Source organism: Rhipicephalus microplus, chromosome 7 (assembly GCF_043290135.1).
Source record: "Rhipicephalus microplus isolate Deutch F79 chromosome 7, USDA_Rmic, whole genome shotgun sequence".
NCBI classification, from domain to species: Eukaryota; Metazoa; Arthropoda; class Arachnida; order Ixodida; family Ixodidae; genus Rhipicephalus; species Rhipicephalus microplus.
In genome coordinates this window covers 80,277,123-80,288,165 of record NC_134706.1, presented here as the reverse complement: position 1 = coordinate 80,288,165, position 11,043 = coordinate 80,277,123, and positions in this window count along the sequence as shown.

Genomic DNA, 11,043 nt, shown 5'->3' with positions numbered 1-11,043 from the left:
TCCTGCGGTATTGCGACAAAACATCAAGACATATTACCGCCTGGCTTAAAACTTGCGATGCATTCAGAAGCTGCGTTATGGAGTCTCCGTCACCCGGACGTGCGCTTATCAGTTCCTGGAATCGTTAAAAAGGCACGCATGTCACCACAAGCCCTGAAGCAATTGAATTTGCGTCTGTTGGACGAAAGATACTTCAAACGCATACAAGTTAACACCGATGGCTCCACTAAATCCAACAGCTCTACAGGAGCAGTGGGTGTTCCATCTGAAAGTGTGTTGGTTCAATACAAGTTTTCACAAGCCCCTACGTCGACAGCAGCAGAGCTCGCACCTCTGCAAGGTGCAGTAAAGTACATTCTTCAGCAGCAACCTAACCAAGGCGCCATCTTTTGCGACTCAAGGTCTGCCTCACAGACACTACGGTTTGTTATGCAGCACGGGTTACACGAACGGTCAGATAAGGCACGACAACCATGAAGTGCTCAAGGAAGGTCACGATATTGAATTTCAGTGGTCGCCGAGTCATTGCAGAATTGTCGGCAATTACCGCGCAGATTAAGCTGCTCAATCGGCTCGTGTCCAAGACCAGGGTACGCCCATACTACGTTTGAGAACAGACGATGCAAGGTGACTACAATCACTTGCTTGCCGTATAACTCTCCTACAATGGAATACACCGGGTTTCTTCAACACGCACCTGTATTCACTCGGCTCAAACTTGCAACTTCGTTTGCGATCCGGGCTCTCACGATGCGCTGAAACTTTGGTTGGTTGGGCGTGGCATTTACGAATGCGTACTCTCGTCTCCTCGGAAAGGCGAGCACCTTGGCATGCAACATCTGCGCCTGCGAGGACATGCTTGAGCAGATTCTATGCCATTGCCCAGCATACCAGTCTGAACGACGTATCATGGAAGCCAAGCTCTGTCAACTGGATTGACGGCCGCTTACAGAAGACAAGATCCTGGGACCTTGACCGACGGCTTCCCATATGCGCAAAGCCATGAAAGCCCTCTTGTACTTCTCAAGGGCCACCAAACTTCACGACCGCTTGTGAAAGAATAGCGTGAGACCATGCTGTGTAGTCCCGAGCTGACTATTCATCCTTCTCTTTTTTACTCCTCTTCTTTTCTATCTCTTTCTTTTTTAATATTCTCCCTTTTCCCACCCCAAGTGTAGAGTACACAGTAAAAATGTTTACACCCGGAAGGGTGTAAATGAGCTTGTCACATGGACGACACCCTATGAGTGTTAATTCAGCCCCTTCCAAAAAGGGTGCTTTTCTATGCACCCTTAGAATAGGGTGTACATGTAAAAAACTGTAGGTTGTTACAAAAACACCCTTAAAATGGGTGCCTTCAATGTCCATCACTTTTTTAACACCCTCTGTGGAGGGTGCGAGAAGGGTGCACAAGGGTGTTGAGTGCCCATAGCAGGGGTGCCAGTAATCTTTTAGACGGCACTAATAGATATCAGCATGCACTGATTACACACTACTTGAAGAAAGTGGTCCTGATTGTCAATGGTGTGCCACCTGTCGAGCTTCATTCATTGCGCGTGGGCAAAAATATAAACACGTACAGTCGTGTATGAACTTTGGCCGGAAATATATATACTTCACAGTATATGCATAATGCACGTTACAGAAAAAAAAGCCTTGCTGCCCTTGCATACTGCATTTATTTAATAGGCAAATAGAACTTATAAACTTTTCTTCTGCCACACAACTTTGTCACCAGATGTGTAACATGTTCACGTGTACGTACACTACACATGCAACACCTCAAATGTTTATTATAATTTTTTCAGTTTCACTTTGTTTACAATTCTTTGAGACATGCGATTACACTGGTTTCAGTTTAGTATACTGCTTCAAGTACACAGAGACTTCAAATGAAATACCCGCTAATATATCCCTATAATTCTTTCAAGTATCTACAATCCCAGTGCTTTCCAATTTAATACTCCTTCATGTACACAATCGGTTAATAGTAATAAAATATAGGCAAATATATACTGATAAATCTTTCAAATATATACAATCACCATGATTTCACTATATGCGCCTTCATGTACACAATCGTTCCCAAGAAGCGATGCACACGAAAATATATACCGATAGTGTATTCAAATGTATACACTCACAGTGGTTTAAGCTTTGGATTCCTGGATGTATAACAATTGGTTATGAGAAATGATGTACATGCAAACATATATGCGTTTTCGCACATATAACTTTAGCGAATACTTAAAAAACCAATACAGTGATCAGAAACAGAATAAGCTAAAAACGAACACAAAACTGAGTCAGGACAAACAAAAAACAAAAGAGGTAATGCATAATTATGGCTAATGACACAGCTGGGTCATTTTAATTCAAATGTCCCAGCCATTTTGGCGACCATCTCAAGTGTATTCGAAAAACTCGTGCTGCATTGAAAATAATGAACTTCTGGAATATTTAGGAGAGGAAAAATATTTGGTCACGTGGCTGCCTTATGAACTTCCTGGAATGCCATCTAGGTGTTGTATGTGAAAAATTTTATTTCAAAAGCACTGCTCTTTCTTTCTATATGAAACTTGGTCTACGGGTTAAGTAACAAGAGTTTTTTGGGCGAGTTGGTTCATCGTGATTGTGTGCTAGTCAGAGCACGACCACTTCAGGAAGAAACAGAAAGAACAGGAAAGAGCAGCGATTGTCAACTGAATTTAATGAATGTTCTACGAGCGCCTTTATACGGAGTATAAGAACAGTGCTCATGCGCGATGACACGTGTGACCACTACAAAATAATCTTAACTGAGAAAAGAATACTCCCACTTGGAAATTATAAGTGAATGTGCAGTGATGCACTGATCATTGGTCTTCCTGATAAAAAATGCGTCTAGAAACTTTAAATTGGCATTAGGTAAACCTATTCTCATGACGAATGGTGAAAGACTGACTATTCCTGTTGCTGTTTAGTACACACACTTTTAAAAGCTTGCATGGAGTGGAAAACAACGCATTATTAATATATCTGCGGGCTCTTTTTTTTAAATTGTGAGACACGTTATGTGGTATAACATGCAAAGGTTTTGGTCATTCTGTTTTTTGTTGGTCCTGTCTTCTTTAACTTTACTTTTGCCCCACCACGGTGGTCTGGTGGTTAAGGTACTCGGCTGTTGACCCGCAGGTCGCGGGATCGAATCCCGGCTGTGGCGGCTGCATTTCCGATGGAGGCGGAAATGCTGTAGGCCTGTGTACTCAGATTTGTGTGCACGTTAAAGAACCCCAGGTGGCCTAAATTTCCGGAGCCCTCCACTACGGCGTCTCTCATAATCATATGGTGGTTTTTGGACGTTAAACCCCACAAATCAATCAAATCAATCTTTAACTTTACTTTCTGCAGGAGGGTTTCACAAACGGGTGTGATGATTCTGTTGAGATATCCAGCATCTTTTAGTGTTTTAATCTGGTTTCTAAGCCTGACCTCACCCTTGTGCTAACATTACTTCTGAAGGATGGCCTGAAACATGTGGTGTCAATTCTTCTTTTTACTAGTTTTGAATGCCCACTATCAAAAGCCAGAACATTGTTAGCACTCCTGGGCTGATTGCACCAGCCAATACCCCAACAGCCTCATCACACTCGTTTGCGAAACCCTCCTGCAGAAAGTAAAGTTAAAGGAAACAGGACCAAAAGAAAAACAGAATGACCAATGACCTTTGCATGTTACACGGTACTACGTACATAAGGTGTCTCACAATTTAAGGAAAAGAGCCAGCAGATATGATATTGTTGTCTTTTACCCCTTGCAAGCTTTCAAAAGTGCATGTACTTACAGCAACAGGAATAGTCAATCTTGCACCATTCGTCACTAGAATAGGTTTACTGAATGCCAATCTAATCTGTATGAGATACCGCTAACATGTGAAAAAATAAACATAGGACAAACTGGACAATGCTTCAATGATCGAGCAAGACAGCATGCTTTAAATGTTAAGAAGGGCTATAGTAGTCTCATTGCCAGACACCGTAAAGAATGTAAGTGCAGTACTAGGTTTCATAAAACACGGTTTTTGAAAAAAAAGCAAGCAGAAAAAATGGGAGATTTTAGAGCTCTTTATCAGGAAGGCCAAGGATCAACGCATCAGTACACTTTCACGAATCTTTTTCGAAAGAGAGTCTTTTCACGATTAAAAGTATTTTGTCACGGTCACACACGTGTTGTTGCAGATGAGCTCTGTTCTTGTGCTCAGTATAAAAACGCTCATAGCCCCTTCAATAAAATTCAGTTGACAGCACTCTTTCCTGTCCTTCTTGTGATAATATTTTTATTATAAAAATAATTTTATTTTCTTACAATTCAGGTATAATGATGAGTTTTCATTGTATCACAACATGGAGCAAATTGCATCTCAATACGGACAAAAATCACGATTTTTTGACATTCGTGATGTTTTCTCGTATATTTCAGCAGTTGAGAGGTCTAAAGATATTTTTTCCTCATAATATGTTTTCTGTGGAGTGAGTATTCACTGCACAGATATTCATACAAAGTGGAATATTGCAATAAAAATGCAAACATAACACATTTTGGGTTGATTCTTGGAAGCTAATGTTGCAAAAGAACATAAGCACATTTACTTAACATGTAGACGGAATTTGCTTAGGGCGTCTCTCATAATCTTATGGTGGTTTTGGGACGTTAAACCCTACAAATCAATCAGTTTGCTTTAGAAAAAATAAGCGGTAGTTTTAAAATTGAATTTCCCACAAACAGCACTCAGACGGCATTATGCCAGGAAGTTTAGAAGCCAGCCACATAAACAAAACTTTTTTCTCGCTGAAATTTTCAAGCAGTTCACTGTTTTTAACGCAGTAAGTCAGCATTTTCTTTTCAAATACATTTCACATGGTCACCAAAGTGGCTGGGATGTTTGGCATGGAATGGTCTAGCTATATTTAAGCAAAATAACTTACACAAATAACAATATTTATTCATCTACCATGACTATACTAGAAAAAGTTGTTCAGGCATTGTGACACTTAAATTGTCAGCGTCGTACTGCCTGAACTACTTCTCTGATAAACTCCAAACTCACGCCGAGAAAAAGCGGCTCTATCACGGTGGTTATTGTTAACGGCCTCGCGGCCATAGACAATGTTGAAAATAAAAAAAATCAACTCATCAGTGCTGTCACTTCTTCTTCGTCATTACTGACAAGGAAGATTTTTCGGTCATCTACGTGGAGGTTCAGGAACTAGGCTTGCTCTAGGCTGTGGTTGAGGTAGACTACGCAGGGCGTCAGCGGCACTCTCTCGTCCTGTATTAAGAGCAAATATGATTTCTCATAAAATGATGTTCGTGCTGTTTCGGCAGCACCATATATGAAGAATGTGTGGTGTATATCCTTTCAAATGGCCTGTAATTGAAATTACCCTGAACTCGAAGCATACAACCGCCCCGCCGCGGTGGTCTAGTGGCTAGGGTACTCGGCTGCTGACCCGCAGGGCGCGGGTTCTAATCCCGGCTGCGGCGGTTGCATTTCCGATGGAGGCGGAAATGTTGTAGGCCCGTGTGCTCAGATTTGGGTGCACGTTAAATAACCCCAGGTGGTCTAAATTTCCAAAGCCCTCCACTACGGCGTCTCTCATAATTATATAGTGGTTTTGGGACGTTAAACCCCACATATCAATCAATCAATCAAGCATACAACCCATACATTCTAATAAATTCGTATGATAAAGTTAAGATAGTTTTCCAGCATACAGCAAATTCCCAAATTGAGGTGAAGTGTAAGACTACAGCTCAAAAATGGCACTTACGAAAGCCTGAACTCACCTAAGAAACAAATTTCTTATAGGGTAATGAGCCAGTGGGAAAAACAATTCTTAAAGTACAACATTCAGAACATGTAGCATTATTCGAAACGCTCAAGAAACATACCTCTTCATGTACAAATAGAGAAGGCATCTCTGCTTTCTCTTTTACATGAGAACAAATGATCTTGGGCGTGGCACTAGCGAAGATGTCTGCAAAAAAAGTAAAAGATTTACTGACTTTAATCACGCCTCTAACAATTTAAGGAATTGTGATAATTCAGCAATCAGTGCAATTCTGACTGCATCTATATGGGCATCAAAAACGAGCAATTTTCTCGATCTTTCTACCTCACAAAAATCTTCTTCCATGGCATCTAATCCAAATTGGACGCTGTGCTTCCTATTGGCCTACTTTCAAGACGTGGGCTGCGAACGTGTATTTTGGGCACCTAATCTAGCACAGAAATTTGTCATCTATAATTCAATCATTTTTATTCATTGTAATTTAATAAAGATGTGATAGCTCGTGTAGTTTTAAAGAGTTATGGGCCTCCAATGGGCACTGCCTAGCTCGCATGAAAGTATTTCTTTTTTGAAAAATTTCATCAAAGCTTGCTTTCAAAAAAAGCGTCTGGCATATTTTCACAACCAAGCCAATCCTCTAATGGCAATCAGGGGCACGCTATTAGCGATTATTGACCACGGGATTTACAAATGCAACCCGTGCCTAAATACTCAGTTAAACACAATCAAGCAAGCACGAGTGCTCGAACGACACCAACGCGCGCGTACGCCATCTACGTTGCAGCAGCTATGGCTTATGCTAGAGCTACCGCACATAGCTCCCACAGTCACGTATACTCTCTCGATTGTGTTATAGCGCCGAACGTTATCGCAGATGAAAGCAAAGGACGAAAACAGCAAACACAAACGAGGGAATACAACGCACGGCGATGGCCACACTAGATCTTTCCCTGTTTCTGGTGACACTTGTCCTAAATAGCTTTAAAAGACCGCGGCGCACGTGCTGGGAGCATCGCGGCATATCAGTACCTCCAACTATACCGTCCGTAAGCAAAAAAAAAAGCCATTTCGTACAGTGCGCCTCTGTACATAAATTTTTCTTTTTCTTTCTTTTTTACGCTTACACATACAGAAGCACGTCGCACATTTGAATAATAATAGAAACGTTATTACGATGTAGCCTAAAGCGCATCTTGAAACAATATAAACAATTTGAGCAGTGTAGTGACAATGTGCGATCAGCAACTAATCGCGCCCTTGTTAAGTGATCACATCACTCACTGTACGAGTAATGCAGACACTTACACAACATCGCGCATAGCAGTGTGAACTCGGTGACACGTTTAATGGTGCATCTACAACAGGCCCGCGAATGCATGCTGTTGTAAATGGCTGGCAGCCTACTTCGGCAGAGCTGCTGCAGGCACCCAGCTAGCGCTGTATGATTGCTACCTACGAAAACAGTACACTCACCGTTAACAGGCCCACGTTGTCCGTGTCTGCCGCTCCATGAATATTCCTTAATCCTAGCGGCACTTCAAACATGGTGTCATGCGTGACCACCATCGAAGATGTGCCTGTTCGCTAGAACTCACACAGCGACCAAGACCAACGCAACGCATTTGCGACCCCAGACCAACGCAACGCATTTGAAAGACGGATGAGACAGAGAGAGCAACGTTAAGAGAGAGAAGGAGGAGGCACTGGTGGCGGCGCCGCAGCTGTCGATGCAGGTGTTCGGTGACGCAACTATTCGTTTATCTACACCGACGTTGTGGGGGCAACGCTGGCTTGGGTAAGCGGGGGGGGGGGGGAACCCGCCAAGAGGGCGCCGAAAGGAAACGCTATGGCGGATACGGCGGGCGGCGGTTCGACACGGAAGGCAATCCAATTGCGCTTCGAGAATGGCTCCTTGTAAATGGTAACACTCCTTCCACCCAGCCGCACAGTGGCGCAGGTTATTTCCCAGCCTCGGGTTCTTTCAGTATTTTCACGTAATGCGACTGCAGTGGGCGAAAATAGTGAAGAAAAACTTGCGGAAAACAATGTGCACCCTGGAATGGCCAGAAACAATAATTATTTCATCCTTGGTGGCATTAGCGGGAGAGAATCGCTACACCCTTTTTCAGAGGAATTTCTTTTCGCATTGTCCGTGTCTGGCAATTCCGCATATGGTGCCGCAAACACTGAATGTGCAGTCGAAGCTGGAACAAATTAATCCACAGTCGCGGATGCTTAGAAGGCTTGTCATACACCACGAAATGTGCCGAGGTTGTTATAACAAACTTCTTGCTGACCACATGATCAGCACATAATTCCATATGGTTGCCTAATGAGCTAGCTAAGCACCTGTAGCAAAGGCAGGGCACGTTCTTGTTAAATGTTGTTATTATAAACGATGGTTGTGCATAAGTGCAGTGACAGCTTTACGTGTGAATTGATCATAACCCACGTTTTCGAGCGCAGAAGCGCCTCAGCATACCTAATCAGCTACCACAGGAAGTTCGTAAGCAATGATGAGGTACGAGAATGTGCCGCTGTTTTCCATGTACTGAATAGTCCGTGTACAGTAAGTTGACCACCGCCATTCATTAAGCCACCACCCATATAGAATCCCAGTCTGAATAGGTGTGGGACCTTAAACACTAAGAAGCAGTGCCCCCTCCCCGGACACACACACATACATGATATTTGAGGGCGCACGGGTTGATACACACGCATACTTATTCACAGGCGCACACACATACACGTATACACACATACGGCCACACACACACGCGACCGTAAACGCACGCATGCATGGGCGTACACATGTGCACAGGAACGCTTAACACAAGCACGGACTCGCACATACACGCGCATGCACACATGCACGCGTGTACACACAAATGCGCCTACACACGAACACATGCGCAGGCTCACGCACACACACTCATACTCTGGCAAACATTATATTCGTGTATATAATCCATAGCAAACATGTAGCTTATAACCAATGCTAAGGAAATCTTTCGTAATATGGATTGCAGTTATTCGCCATTATAGATGAAAGGCGATTTGCTTCTGCTGGCATTCTGCTCTATTCGGCGAGCACCTTCACGCATTCTAAGTCAATTAGTTCGTCCTTTAATGTAAGGTCCACATATTCGTGCAGTAGCTACGCTGCTCGGCCGCATATCGAAGGTCGCGAGTTCGATGCCGGCCGTGGCAGTCGAATTAAGACGGAGGCGAAAAGGTAGAAGCCTGTGCACTGTGCGATATCAGCGCTCATTAAAGAACACCAAATGATCAAAATGTCTGGAGTTTTCCACTAAGACGACCCTCATAATCATATCAAGGTTTTTGAGACGTAAAATTCCAAATTTTATAATTATGTGTTTTTCTTTTGCTGCATATTCTATCTGATGAATCGTCACTTACACCCTTCTCAAGCACAAAAGCACCCTTAGAGCCTATTTTAGGGTGCTATCGAGGAAGCACCCAAACAAAGGGGTGCATTTTTTTCAATCGACCATTATTGGGTGTTAAAGGTTGTTGCGAAGAATGCTTTACCGTAAAAGCACCCTTTTTACACCTTTTTGGGTGTAAAATTTTTCACTGTGTAGCCAATCAAGGCATGCTTGCTTAACCTCCCTGCCTTTCCTCTCTCTCTCTCTCTCTCTGTATATATATCTCGCCGGACCAGCGGAACCTCGTCATGATTTCCGGTGCTCCTGCTTCGTAGGGCGTCAGCTGCTCTTCACCTTCTTAACAGGATGGCTACCACCCGCATGACAGTCCTCTGAGCACAACGTCAATGGTTTGGCCGGGCGGTACGGAGCAAGGGGAGAAGACGTGGCTATAGACCTAACCTGCTAAATCTCACGACGATAGGGTCACAAAAAACAGAAACCAGAGTATCATCAGGACGACGCTGAGAGACGGTGACAGTAGGGCTGTTTCAAGGTCTTCGATGAAGTGACATTTCCTCGTTCTCCCAAGCTGTTATCACGTTCGGTAAGAACTTCTATGAGCACGCGAACCAGCGACAGTAGCAACAGAGAAGCATGACAGCTATACACTGTCTAACGTCTAGAGTTTACCTAACTGTTAGTTGTGTTAGTTTTTGTTTTGGTGTCCAATGAATAGTTGTGTACACGTTAGTCTTAAGTGAATTAGGAGTATTTATATGCATTTACCGTTTGAAGTTAACTTATGAAGTTCATGTTCTTTACTCGCATGGCCGCTTGTGCCTGTCCCTCGGTCCCATCTCTTGCAAGCGCTTCCGGTATAACGGAACACCGACCATTGCGGGGAATGCAGTGGGCCTTTTTAATGCATCACTTATGTAAAGGTAAAGAACAGAATTACTATGAAAAGTATCAAGACATCTCAGTTAGTGGCGTCAAGCTAAATTGCTTCAAATATAGGATTAGATTTGTTTTTGCACGCGGGCCAAGCGACGAGCTGCGCTGCGACTGCACCAAACTGTGACTTCGAAAGCACTGTTTTTATACAAAAATGAACTAGGGTTCCAGCAGCCTCAATACCTTTAGCTGAACATTGCACGACAGAATTTGTTAAGTTGCTGTTTATTTTGCTCGAATTGAGATGTAACCGATATGTGTGGTACACATCTTGTAGACGTAAAAACGGCACCAACACAGCGTACATAATCTGCTTAGAAACAGACAGCAAAATCATGTTTCTTTTCAATATATTGATACTTTTAATAGGGCCAGCCTTGTGAGTTCTGGCCTGTTCACATGCACTATCATTAGTACTTAGAAAAATTAGGTGAGCAAAAGGCGCAACGTTTTTTTCCTTCACAAATCGGCCTTGTATTCACTCATAAGGTGGGTGAGAAAGTGGTCTTGTCTGAAATCGACAAAAATAAACCAGTGAGGCTCGAATACTTCAACACGCGTTCTCCCCGTCACTAAAGTGCTTCAGCTGCGGTAGCAAGGCGACACAATCAGCCCCTGGTTCGGAAAGCAAGTGCCTGTTACAGTGATTGTTCGCCAATTAGCGACATCGGCAGGATAGCATTTGTACCAAAAACTAAGAATAAATGTAATTCAGAAGTTCCTAATTTTCGCACTCTGCAATCGTAGTTTGTTTACCGGAATATAAGTGGTTTAGATTGCCGGGAAAATTCAGCATTGCATGGATATAGGGACAGCCTTCTTTGCCAAAGCGCTGGGAGATAATCAGGTTGCATAGTAGAGAACTA